Raw genomic sequence first — 12,943 nt, 5'->3', positions numbered from 1 at the left:
TAAGTTTGTAAATGTGCAAAAGTCTCTTGCTTTAGAGGTTAAAAGGAATGAAATGCTTTCTTTGGAACTATCTGCTTGTCATGAAACTGTGTCTAGCTTAAGGAGTATAAATGATGATTTAAATGCTAAGCTAGAAGTAGTTAATAAATCTAGTTCTTGTGTAGAGCATGTTGTCATTTGTAATAGGTGTAAGGATTTTGATGTTGATGCATGTGTTGAGCACCTTACTTCTATTACAAAACTAAATGGTGAAGTGGCAAGTCTTAATGCCCAACTTAAGACTTGCAAAAGTGACTTTGATAAGTTAAAATTTGCTAGGGATGCCTACATGGTTAGTAGACACCCCTCAATTAAGGATGGACTTGGCTTTCGAAAGGAAGCCAAGAACTTAACAAGTCAAAGGGCTCCCATTCTCAACAAGGAGAAAGGGAAGGCCCCTATGGCCAGTAGTAGTCAAAAGAACCATGCTTTCATGTACAATGATAGAAAATATTCTAGAAATTTTCATTATGATAGGAGTTATAATGCTTTTGACTCATATGCCATGATTGCTTCCAGTTCTAATTTTAATGGTAGGCCTAGGAGAAATTTTGTGTCTCATGCTCCTAGGAATGTGTGTAATAAACCTACCACTGTCTTTCATGCTTGCAACACTAAGTATGTACTTACATGTAAAAATGAAAAAGTGGTTGCTAGAAAGATGGGGTCCAAATGCAAGGGAGACAAGACTTGCTTTTGGGTTCCAAAAGATGTTGTAACTAACCTTGTAGGACCCAACAAGAGTTGGGTACCTAAGACCCCAGCCTAATTTGTCTTGCAGGTTGATGCATCCGGGGGCTCAAGCTGGATTATCGACAGCGGATGCACAAACCACATAATGGGGGAGAAGAAGATGTTCACCTCCTACGTCAAGAGCAAAGATTCCCAAGATTCGATCATCTTTGGAGATGGGAACCAAGGCAAGGTTAAAGGTCTAGGAAAGATAGCCATTTCATCCGAGCATACCATATCTAATGTGTTCTTAGTTGAATCGCTCGGATACAACTTATTGTCCGTCAGTCAACTATGTAATATGGGTTATAATTGTTTGTTTACCAATATAGATGTGTCTGTCTTTAGAAGGAGTGATGGTTCATTAGCTTTTAAGGGTGTACTAGACGACAAACTCTATTTAGTTGATTTTTCGAAGGAGGAGGTCGATCCAGATGCATGCTTAATTGCTAAGACTAGCATGGGCTAGCTGTGGCATCGCCGATGTGGCTAGGCAGTTGAACCGGTCCTAGTCAAACGGTCAAACCTGACCGTTCTGACCAGTTGACTGTTCTTAACGCGCTGACATCTAACCGGTCAGACTGCGCTCATGGTCAGTCGTCAGTATGGCAGGACTGGCAGGGACCGGTTGAAACGGTTTTCTACAGTTTGTTTCGGGCCTATTTAATCGCGCCCCTTCCTCCTCTTCTCGTCATCCCGCATTCTCGGCAGTCCAGCATCTAGTTTGAATGCAGAAACTCTCCCACTTCATATTTTTCAACTCCAGATCCCCGCAAATCCATCCGTCCAAACTTGTTCAAACTTTGAGGATTTGTTCCTCAATTGTTTCTCCTCCATTTTCCAAAGTTTTGTGCAAGTTCTTTAGGCGAATCTTCAGATCAAGATATTTCCTTGTTTTTCACTATTTTGCCCCAATCTACGATTATAGCCATCATTTTGTAAATCCATTTGAGGTGTATGCTAAGCTATACATATGAACATTTCCCTTAAAAAGTTTAGTCTTGTTCTCCACACTTGCTGTGGTAGAGTGTGTTGGGTGTTCATGGATAGTTGAACTGTTCATATGAACAGTTGAACTGCTCGGACCACACACACCCTTTCCTAGCATTAGTTATCTACTTCCTTGCGTGAAACCATCTTATTTTATCCATTCCTTTCTTCAAGATGGTTCGACGTAGGAATCCCTCGATGGTGGAGATCAGTAGTGATGAGGATGAGATTCAGGAGGAATCTCTCATTCATTCTCCTCTGCCTGGTCATTCCCTCTCTAAGAGGGGCCATGGTACAGGAAGGATTGAGGGGGAGGGGCCCTCCATGCCCTCTCAACCCCTCGTGGGGGGAGGAAAAAGTGGCCTCCTCTCGCTCTCGCCGTAGTGGATCTTCGGCAGGGAACTTTCCCTGTCAAGAACAATACGACGCTCAAGACGATGATGTTGAGCCACCTCCGTCAGACGCTCCTTCCATTGGGGGCCTCAACATGCATCAGGCCATAGTGTCTTGGGGCCCTCAAGACACTGGCTGACTTCTCTTTGAAGGGAGTGGACTCCCTTTAGAAAATCAGGTTTACTAATCCCACCATCTTTCCCAGACACCCTGGTGTCCATGACCCAAGGTTCTGGAATCTTTTTCAAGTCAATTTTTATAACTCTGTCATCATCTCCAAGAAGCACCTAGTAGTCCGTCATAGGGTGATTGACTGGGAAGATTGTGAGAGAATGCATGATGATGACATGACTGTGGCTCTCAGGATTTGTGAGAGTAAGGGGCTAAAGAACATCATGACTTTAGAATACCCCTGGAACGACGATGTAGTGACTCAGTTCTATGCCACTCTCTGGATAAAGATGGTTGATAAAGAGGCTGATGGGTATGACTACCCAGTATGTACTTCTTCATCCAGGGAGTGTGGCATAAGGTTAGCTACCGTCGTTTTGCTCACGTCCTAGGTTTCTCAGATGAAGATATTAGAGACAGTAATCTTAAATTCCATGACATTAGACTGCCTCAATGTGAAGAACAAGAAATTCTTCACATTTCCAAAGAAAGGGAGTTTTGGGTGACCTCCAACATGCATAGGTACTATCGGTACCTTAATTCAGTTTCTAGGATGACCATTCTTCCCAAGGGAAAAAATCAAATGAACGTCCTTGAGGAGAGTCGAGTCCTCCATCTTCTACTTACTCCCAACAACACTGCCCGCCTTAATGTGTTTGACATTATCTGGGAGGAAATTCTTTGGGCGTCTTGGTCTCCTCTGAAGGGGTGTCTCCATGCACCCTATATTATGAAGATGATCAAAGTTGTTACCTAGATTCGCTTTGACAAGCCCGTCAAGCACTCCCGCTATGTGCCATACTACGTTGACTCAAATAACTAGCTGCACGTTCCAAGCGAGCTCCAGTAGGGTTAGGAGGCCCTGCTTCTTCCGATGAGCCATCTCCTCAGCCTCCACTTCATGAGACCTCATCTCGTGCTACCGTTGCCTCACGTTCGTTGGACCATAGCGGTAGAGGTGGAGGTCAGGGCCGGGGAAGGGGTCACAGTCGAGGCCTGTTTGTGCGCCTGGATAAGGGGATCGTCGTGGTCTTCGCAATGTGCCATAGTCATGCTATCGAGGAGGCTGTGCACAGGCGCGAGACTCAGGCGTTGCACGATGACATGAGAGGCTTCATGGCCTCCATGGGCCATCACATGCCAAAGCGCCCTCCTCCGCCTCTTAATGAATGGCACCAATAGGAGTATGGTGTGCCATTCGTTACTCCTGAGGATGAAGCCGAAGAGTTTGACGACTCCTTCCAGTCTCCTCCTGTTGCCGCCCCTGGACCTATTCCTGGTGACCCTAGGCCTTCCGGCTCTGGTCACCCTCCGCCTCCTCCTCCTCTGTTCCAGGGTCCATCATCTTCATCAGGTTTTCCTCCATCTAACGAGCCTCCACAGGACTCGACATACGAGGAAGAGTTGATGCATACTTTCTTTTCGGGCTATCATTCCTATCCTCCTCCTTCGAGTCACTATGGTGGTATTGAGTCCTGTGCCTCTCTCTGTTTTTGGTACTTGTTGCAAAAAAGGGGGAGAAGATCTAAGGATGTAAGGGTAGTTAGTTTTAAGCAGGAAGCAGGGTCTAGTAGTTTTTATTGCTTGGCCACTTTGTGGCTTGTATCTTTCATTTATGTAATGTTGTTGTAATAAACATTTGATATGTTCTCAATATTTTAACTCTGTGGTATGATGGTCATCCAGCCATCATCATTTGTTTTTACTCTCATCTGATCATATGATACTTGTGTTGCTGCAATGATATATGATGAGTTTTGTCAAGAAGTAGTCATATGCATCACCTTTTTATATATGACACTCTCGCACCCCTCGGATAATTATATTTAGTATGGATTTGGTCACAGTCTCTAAATGTGTAGCTAGCTTGACATATTAAGTCAACACGCTAATTCAAAAATTTATGCACACATTTAGGGGGGAGCCATCTATATACAATTATCTAAAAGAATTTTATTGTTTCAAATATTTATCTGTTTGACCTTATATGTTATGGCATCAATCACCAAAAAGGGGGAGATTGAAAGTGCAGTCAACCCTAACTGAGGGTTTTGGTGATTTAATGATAAAACAAATAAGGATACTAACAAGTTTACTCCTAGTGTATGCTCAAAATCTACAGAAATTGAAGGAGTTACAACTTTTTTTGAGAAAACAAACACATCAGTGGTGCCTTGAAAAGACTCCATGCGACGAACGCATAAAATTTTATTTATATCTTGAGTGGCAGGATCTAATTCTTCCTTAGTAGTTTTTGCACAGGTAATGGTGTTTGCTATAGCTCAAGCCTCCAAATTCAAAAGCTATTTTGAAAACCAAAATCCCTTGGACACTCTGTGTATGACTGTTGTTAGGATTGAGAAACGAAGAGTGTTCCTGTTGAAAAGCAGTTGAGCTTTTTCAGCTGAGTTGAACTTCTTCAGCTGAGTTGAGCTTTTTCAGCTGAGTTGAACTTCTTCAGCTGAGTTGCGCTTTTTTAGCTAAGTTGAACTTCTTCAGCTGAGGTGAGCTTCTTCATCTGAGTTGAACTTCTTCAGCTGAGTTGAACTTCTTCGGCCGAGTTGAACTTCTTCAAGTGAGTTGAACTTCTTCAGCTGAGTTGAGCTTTTTTAGCTGAGTTGAACTTTAACTTCAACTGTGAACCTCTCTGACCAAACACCAGTTGAACTTGCCTCCAGGCTAGTTGAACTGGTGTTTTCTCTCCTAAACTTTCTGGTCAAAACCAGTTGAACTGGTCCCCAGTGGCAGTTCAACTGGTCTCCGGGACATCTGCCCAGGCTGACTAGCAGTCTGCCAATCAGACTGGAAGACTGGCTATCAGCTGACACCAGGGCGGTTGAACCGCCCCTAGGGCCGGTTCAACCGGTGTTAGGTCTGTTTTGACCAGACTCTCCAGCAGTTTACTAGTCACACTGGCAGACAGTGGCAGTTGAACTGGCCCTAGGGGCAGTTCAACTGGTCTCCCCTCGAAAAATCCAGCCTAACGGCTCTTTTTTAGGAGAGTCTATATATAGCCCCCCACATCTCTCACCTCGTAATTGCTGCTCACCCACACATTCATTGCACACCTAACTTGAGACATAGGCACACTTCTTCTTCCTCTCACACCCAAACTAGCTCTCGATTCAAATCGATTGAAGGAGCCCCTTTGATGTGAGGTTTGTGCTTGTGCTCTCGGATTTGGTTTTCCTCTCCCGTCTCACTCTCATCCCTTGAGCTTGTTGCAAACACCTCTTGTGCGATATTGTTGTTCTTCAAACCCTGGGGTTTCAAGACTGATTGAGGTTGCTTGGCAGTCTCCAAATTTGTGGACGACCCCAAGAAGTTTGTATTCCCCGCTCTTGTGAGCAAGTTTGAGAAAAGAATCCCTTCACCTTGTGTAACACTATAAAAATCATTGAATGAAAATAATGCAGTTAGTTTATTAATGGTATTTATGGTAATGAATTTTCCTTTAAGTGTTTGTTATTTATTTCATTTGGAACAATTTTTTATTGCACATAATTGATTTTTTGGATATTTAATAGCATTTCTTCTTAATTGAAAACCCAAATAATTAATATAATAATTACTAGTCCAAAAATAAATATTTCATTTATAAATAATTTTGGTATAATTATTCTGAATTTTAGGGTTATTTAAATATATATTTTGAATTTAGAAAAGAAAATAGAAAATAAAAAGAAAATAGAAAAGAAAAATAAAAAGAAAAAGAAAAACTAACCTAACCTAACCCTAAAAGCCCACTAGGGCCCATTAGCACGCGCCCTGACCTAGCCGCTGCCGCCCCTGGCTCCTCTCTGCTCAGCCGCCACCCGACTCTCTACTCCTCCCAGCCTCTCTGCTTCACCGCGGAGCCGCCAACCTCGCCCCAGTTGAGCCGCGACCCAGACCGACGCCGAGCAGCCCATGTGACCCCGTCGTCCGTTTCTTCACCGCGTTATGAGCTGCAATGCGTCCGTTTCCTCTCCCTCCCCTATTACTCCCTCTCCCCATTGATGACGCCATCAATGGCAACCATGAAGAAGACCTGGCCCTTTGTGGGCTCCTCAACGGGGAGTAAGGTAGCTTTGTGGTGTGGCCAAATCTCGGAATAAATCTTGTGTCTTGTGTTCTTGCTTGATCTATGATTGTGATTTTATTTGGCAAGATAGACATATAGGTTTATTCGCCGTGTGGATCTTGTGGTGAATTAAATCCCGTATTTTCACCATCCACACTTAGCTTATCTCTCGTGTTTTCCACTATAAGGGATCTATCTTCTATTTTCTGCGTAGTTCATAGTCTAGATTTATTCTAACAAAAGTCTAGATTTATTATAACGGCTGAGAGAGCCTGATACCCCTTCGTCTGGCATTTTTGTTAAAGAACCCCCCGGTTACCCAAGAATAGAACTTGTCGTCCCTAATTCTTTCACCCAAGCCCCTGGGATCTTGTAGTGAGGTCCTCAGACTTTTTTTTAATCAGAAAATTGTGTTTAAAATAGGGTTTTTGAATTCTAAAACTTCCACAAATTCATAACTTTGTCATAAGAACTATAAATTATGTGATTAAAATTACAAAATGTTCATTATGATGTTGTCTATATATTAAAATAATGTTAACCCACTGTTCTCATGTCTCAATTTATAGTTGATCTCTAGGTTAGAGTTAATGCTAAAGGAATTCTAATGAAGATAAAGTAAAGGTAGGAACCCCTAGCAAATGTTCAAATACTTAACTTTATAGACCCAACCCTATTTAATGTATAGTCCCATCCCTGAACTAATTATATTTGATCAAGTGTTGTAGAAAGATAGACTTCGTTAGAGAATAATGGACCACATGTATAGTAACCTAACTCAACTTATGAAACACCTCATTGTCTTTACCTTTCTATTGAACATGTGTTTACTCTGTTGCACATGTTTGGTGTAATGTTCTTTTGTTATTCCCCAAATGTGTTGAGTGAATGATTGCTTTGCGTAGACAACGAGCAGTCTGTGGTTTCCGAGGGAGCTGCAGGTGATTTCCTTGAGCAGCAACTTGGTGAAGGCAAGTGTCCTCTGACCCATTATGTCCTACTTACTTATTAATTAATTGTCTCGCATACCATGATCAACCTAAGGATTGACTAGTTTCCTATTTATCTTGTCCTTGATTACCCTTTTGGGATTTGGCTACTATGGTTAATATCATGCTAGTGCTTTACTTTAATCAATGAACATGACGGGAATACTTTATGATACAATGATGTTCTTCTAATTATGATGATGAACTTGTGGCACTAAAGGGGACTCGGGCTATTTCCCGAGTACCTCTCCGTAAGGACCTATTCGTTGGATGACCACCCGAGAAAATAGTACAACCATGAGGGTGGTATGCGACACCCTTAGCTGATTAATTAGAGGAATATGTCAACTCTAATGTCTGATATACCAGTTTTACACTCTACAGAGGATGCATAACTTCACCCACAATTTGTGTTACCCATTTGCCATGGGGTTGTACAGACCCCATACACATCTACAGAGGAGGCGAGGCAGGATAGCACTACGAGGCCTTTCCAAAGTTCCACTAGTTCGAGAAAACCCGCTACGATTTCAGGAAGAAGGAAGCATATGAATCCCTCGTCCGAAATGCCATCGCAACAGTTCGACCCAAGAACCTCCATACACTCTGCAGCGACGTCTCCCCGCTTTCCGCTTTCGGGTAAGGTAATCTCTCCCTACCTTTCCTAATTACTTGGCCAAGGGCGTCCCATTCCACCCTTGTGGTAGCACTGTTTTCCTGGGTGGTTCTCCACATTCTAATTAACATGGTGATATTATCCTGAACAATAATTAAAACAACAACAAAATTGGAACATGATCATAATATAACATCAATTTCCCAAAACCAGGTAGAGCAATAGCAAATCTACCCAATAATTCATATGTTTGAAAGGTGTCACAGTGATTAACAGAATCATTATTAGATAAAGAGAGAAGTGATCAAGGGCACAACTTGCCTTAGACTTGAGATTCCCAGGTACTTCACCAACTTGGTCTTAAAGTGACTCGTAACCTCGCTGCTACTCGTAGCAATACAAACAAACATGGTATAGGCAAAATTAACATCACACCAATCATGAGAACATATTGTATAATAATGATCTATGCATTGTAACGAGATTGTAGGTTCGAGAACCACTAAATTCGGAGTTACGGTTAAAGAGTTATGATATTCAGAAGAATTTAGTGTTAGATATAAAACAAATTAAGTGCATAAATTTAACCATATGTTTCATACAAAATAAAGTTACTAGATGATAAACAATATTAACATGAATTTAATGCAACTAGAATCGACCAAATTGGAGTTAAAATAGATTAATTATGAATTAAACAAGTTTCTAGAATTATTTTATACTAGAAAAACATTTTTCTGAATTAATTTATCCCATTTTATTTACTATCTAGGTTGCGGACACTATTCAAGAGTTCTCTAGGGTCTATTCTGCAAAATCCAGGGCCTTCTGGTAATTATTTTGATATTGTCTTGTACTGCGGGTTGATTGCCTAAAAGTCCAGGGGCTCTTATGCTAATTTGCCACAGCGAAGGGGTACCACTTAATCTTGGCCGCACGATCAGAAATCAAAGGGTCAGATTAGATCCTGATTTACGTGAACCCGTACGCGACCCTGGCCCCTGGATCAGAGATCTACGACATGTGGCTTTATTCACTAAGATCGAACTGGTGTCGTTGATCTCAAGATCTGCTGCATGGAATTAAAACAAGAAGGGGTATGCGGGTTTCAATCACAAGCGTCCAATCTAGCATCGAACGGTCGCGGCTTCATGATTCAGGGCTCTAATCGTGACTGCCCATCCATGGATGGATGGCGCAGGGGCTTTCTCCCTCCTCCAAACCATACAACGGCGGCGCCGAGCCGAACAACAGTGGACGCCATGACCGTAGAACTCCAAACATGTAACCTCTTGCCCTACACTCACACCGGGTGTGCTCTACACGTAGCCGGGCAAAAAGACAAACTAGGACGGCTTGTGCTTACCAAGACCCGAAGCACCAAAATCGACCCACTCGTCCACAAGGGAACCATGGCAAATTGTCATGCCCCTGGCCACCGGCGATTGTCGTCGGGACGTGAGCTCGTTGCCGTACCTGAGAAAGACTCAGGATGAAAAGGATGACAATATTCTGGAAAGGTTTCTCTTATTCATTACATGACCTTCGTTGTTACATCCCGGCAGCCTATACAGGCGTCCAAACGGTCCAGCCCACTCACACCCGCAGTCGCGGCCCACTCCCAACTCACTTACAATCAATTCAAACATTACATATGCCACACACCCACATTCCGCCTCCTGTCTCCTCCGTCGTGGTTGTGCTTAGGTATTGGTTGTGACACAATTAGGCCTTGTTCGGTTACATGAGATGAAATCCCACCATGGATTTAATCCGGGTATGGATTGGGTGAATCCATATCTCACACCCAATCCCATGGTAGGATTAAATCCATCAACTAATCCATGTGTCTTTTAAAGCTAGTTATTCTTTTGATCCATGGATTCTAATGTAAACTTGTGCAATATCTCATGGATTTGTTCCATACCTAATGAGCTATGGATAGAATCCATGTCTTCCATAGTTTAAAAAATTCCCAAACCCTTGGGTTATATTCCATGATGGGTTTAACCGAATAAAATAATTTAAGTAGTCATGGATTATTTTGGGACATGGATTGTGGCATGGATTTAATTCCAATCCATGCTAATCCAGAGCTGGATTGGTGTAAACGAACAAAGCCTTACACTATGTTGGCGAGGTAATTCTCCGCGCCCCGAGACTCCCGATTCACCATGAGGGTACGGACAGCTTCCCCATGCCCAGAGGATTCTTCTTGGCGGTGCGCCGAGGACGGGATGTCGGCATGGATGGGATCCTCCAGCGGCGGCTTCTTCTCCCCCACTGCTTCTACCACGCAGCACCATGATGCTCTTGGTTGGGCGTTCTCTGGAGTTGGGAGGGGGAAAGGAGTGTCGGGCGCAAGGTTTTTATGGTCTGGCTAGGCCGGATTCACCCGGTCAGCTACATGCGCATGACCGCGGCATGCCCGGCTAGGCTATACCCTATTGTAATACCCAATTTGTAATTTGCAAGAGCTAATATCAAAGGGAGAAACAAGTTCACTTTATCTATGTGGGAGTTTGAACTTTTGTGCCATCACATGTGAACACCATATTTTAAAAACAGATAATTATAAAATATATGCCACTAAATTATTGCATCATGCTGGAGTTTATGTGATTGTGCATTTGTGGATAATAAAAATAAAAGTGTCAATAACAATATATAAATGGGTCTATAGAATTTAAACTCTATCTTGGAGAAACAAAGCATTGGCTTTAACAAAATAAATTCATAAATAAATAAATTCTACACTGGCATGTTTAAGATGAATATTTAATTTGAGTACAAAATATACTACAAGATTTGAATTCAAATTCTAGATTTGGGAATGGAATTTGGAAAGGAAATAAAAAGAAAGAAATCCTGTTGGGCTGACTATACTGCTTTCGGCCCACCTAGCCCCACTTCGAGCTCGGCCCAACTCCCCCTCGGCATCCACCCTAGCTGAATGGGCCAAACTCCCCCTGGCCGGCCCATCCCTCTTTCCCCTCTCTCTTCGCGTACAGAACCACTTACGAGTAGGGCCCGCGCGTCGACCCTTTCCGCGGCGCATTGGATGTCTTAGCCGACAGGTGGGACCCACGTCTGGGCGCTTCTTCCCCACAGATCTCGCCAACGGAAGCAAGTCCGTCCAACCTTGGCCGCCACGATTTCCGGGTCACCGGGGACGCCAGCTGGAGATGGTTTTCTCTGTTGCGTTCAGGTCTCGGGGTATATAACCCACCCTAGACACGCCCAGTTCTCCGTCGAATCAGGGCATCACCGCCTCATCCAAATCACCATTAGCGCACTGGGCGGGATGAAGGTTACCACCGCGGGCATATTGGTAGGGGCGCGGCCCTCGGGGAATCCTTGATGGCGTCCTCTATCGATGCGTGGGGGTTGGCTTGGGCCCATTGGCGACCTCGCACTGAACTGCTTGTGGCGGTGGATGGCGCGATAGTGCACTGGGGTGGCAGAATTTCATCGCCGGCGACTCGAAATCACACCTCCCCGTGAGCTGGAGTCTCTGTGCAGCGGCCCCTGGTATGGTTACCCTCTATCGCATCGCGTTCGTTTCCACACCGTTTTGCGCCTACCGATGTCGGGATTGGGGTCCAGGATCGCTAGAACCCACGGCTCCGACAAAACTCCGTCGTGAGCAGCGGCAGCAGCGGCGGCGCCACCGTCGTGTTCGTGGTCGGGATGAGAGAGAGAATGTTGACCGTTGGATCATAATCAACGGTTGCGATGAATACTCTAGATAACGCTATACACCATTGAATCTGGGGTGCTCGGTAATGATCGGACGGTTTTGGGGTCACGTGATGCTCTGACCATGGATCCCAGATCCGAGGGCTAATTGTGCATACCGGTTCAATGATGGTGGCATCTAATCTGGACGGCTGTTTTATTATCGGACGGCTCAGATGCCCTCATACCCCTTCGCGCTGAGCGTTTTGCATAAAAGCCCCTACAGTTTTTCTTATTCAACCCGCCGTCCACTCAGGTGCACCACTGTGTCTGGGACGCTTTTGCGCTTTAGCCACTGGCCTTTTATGTAATCATGCGCGCAATCCAGAAAAATGAGAAAAGCAGAGAAATAATTATAGAAATTAGTTTTTAATACAAAAATAATACTAGAAACTTATTTAGTTCATAGAAAATTCATTTTAACCCCAATTTGACCCATTCCAGTTGCATTAAATTCATATTAACATTGTTTATCACCTAGTAACTTTATTTTGATATGAAACCTAAACTAAACTTATGGACTTAGTTTCTTTTGTACCCCCCACTTCTAAATCTTTAGAAAATTCATAACCCCTTAACCGTAACTCCGTTTTGATCCATTCTAGTTGCGTTAGTCTCACAATAATAATTATTATTATCTAGTAACTTTGTTTTGTCATGAGATATAGGTTAAAATGTTGCACTTAGTCTATTATATACTTAACCACGTGGATTTTCGGAAAACCATAACTTCTTAACCGTAGCTCCAAATTTAGCGATTCTCGAATCCACGACCTCGTAGCAACGCGTAGATTATCATTAAGTAGTTTATTCTTATGTTTGGTGTGATGTTAATTTTTCCTATACCATGTTCGTTTGTATTGCTACGACTAGTGCGAGGTTACGAGCCACCTGAAGAGCAAGTTGGTACCTGGAATCTCAAGTGCCAGGCAAGTTGTGCCCTTGATCACTTCTTTTACCCACTCATGTTCTAATTAATCATAATGATCTGCATAGGTTAATTTGATGGGACCTAATAGGTTACCCTAGTTTGTCTATCTTTATGCCTTGTTTACCACTAAACTTTCTGGGTAGTACTTGCTAGTGCTATATGTGGATTTGGACATTGAGATACATATTATTCATACTTTTGTTATCAGTTGCTATTTACTGTTCATGATAAGATCATTATGTTAATTGGAACATGGAGAACCACCCGGGAAAACAGTGCTA

This window comes from Zea mays, chromosome 4 (assembly GCF_902167145.1).
Source record: "Zea mays cultivar B73 chromosome 4, Zm-B73-REFERENCE-NAM-5.0, whole genome shotgun sequence".
Taxonomy (NCBI): Eukaryota; Viridiplantae; Streptophyta; class Magnoliopsida; order Poales; family Poaceae; genus Zea; species Zea mays.
This window is presented reverse-complemented; position numbering follows the sequence as displayed.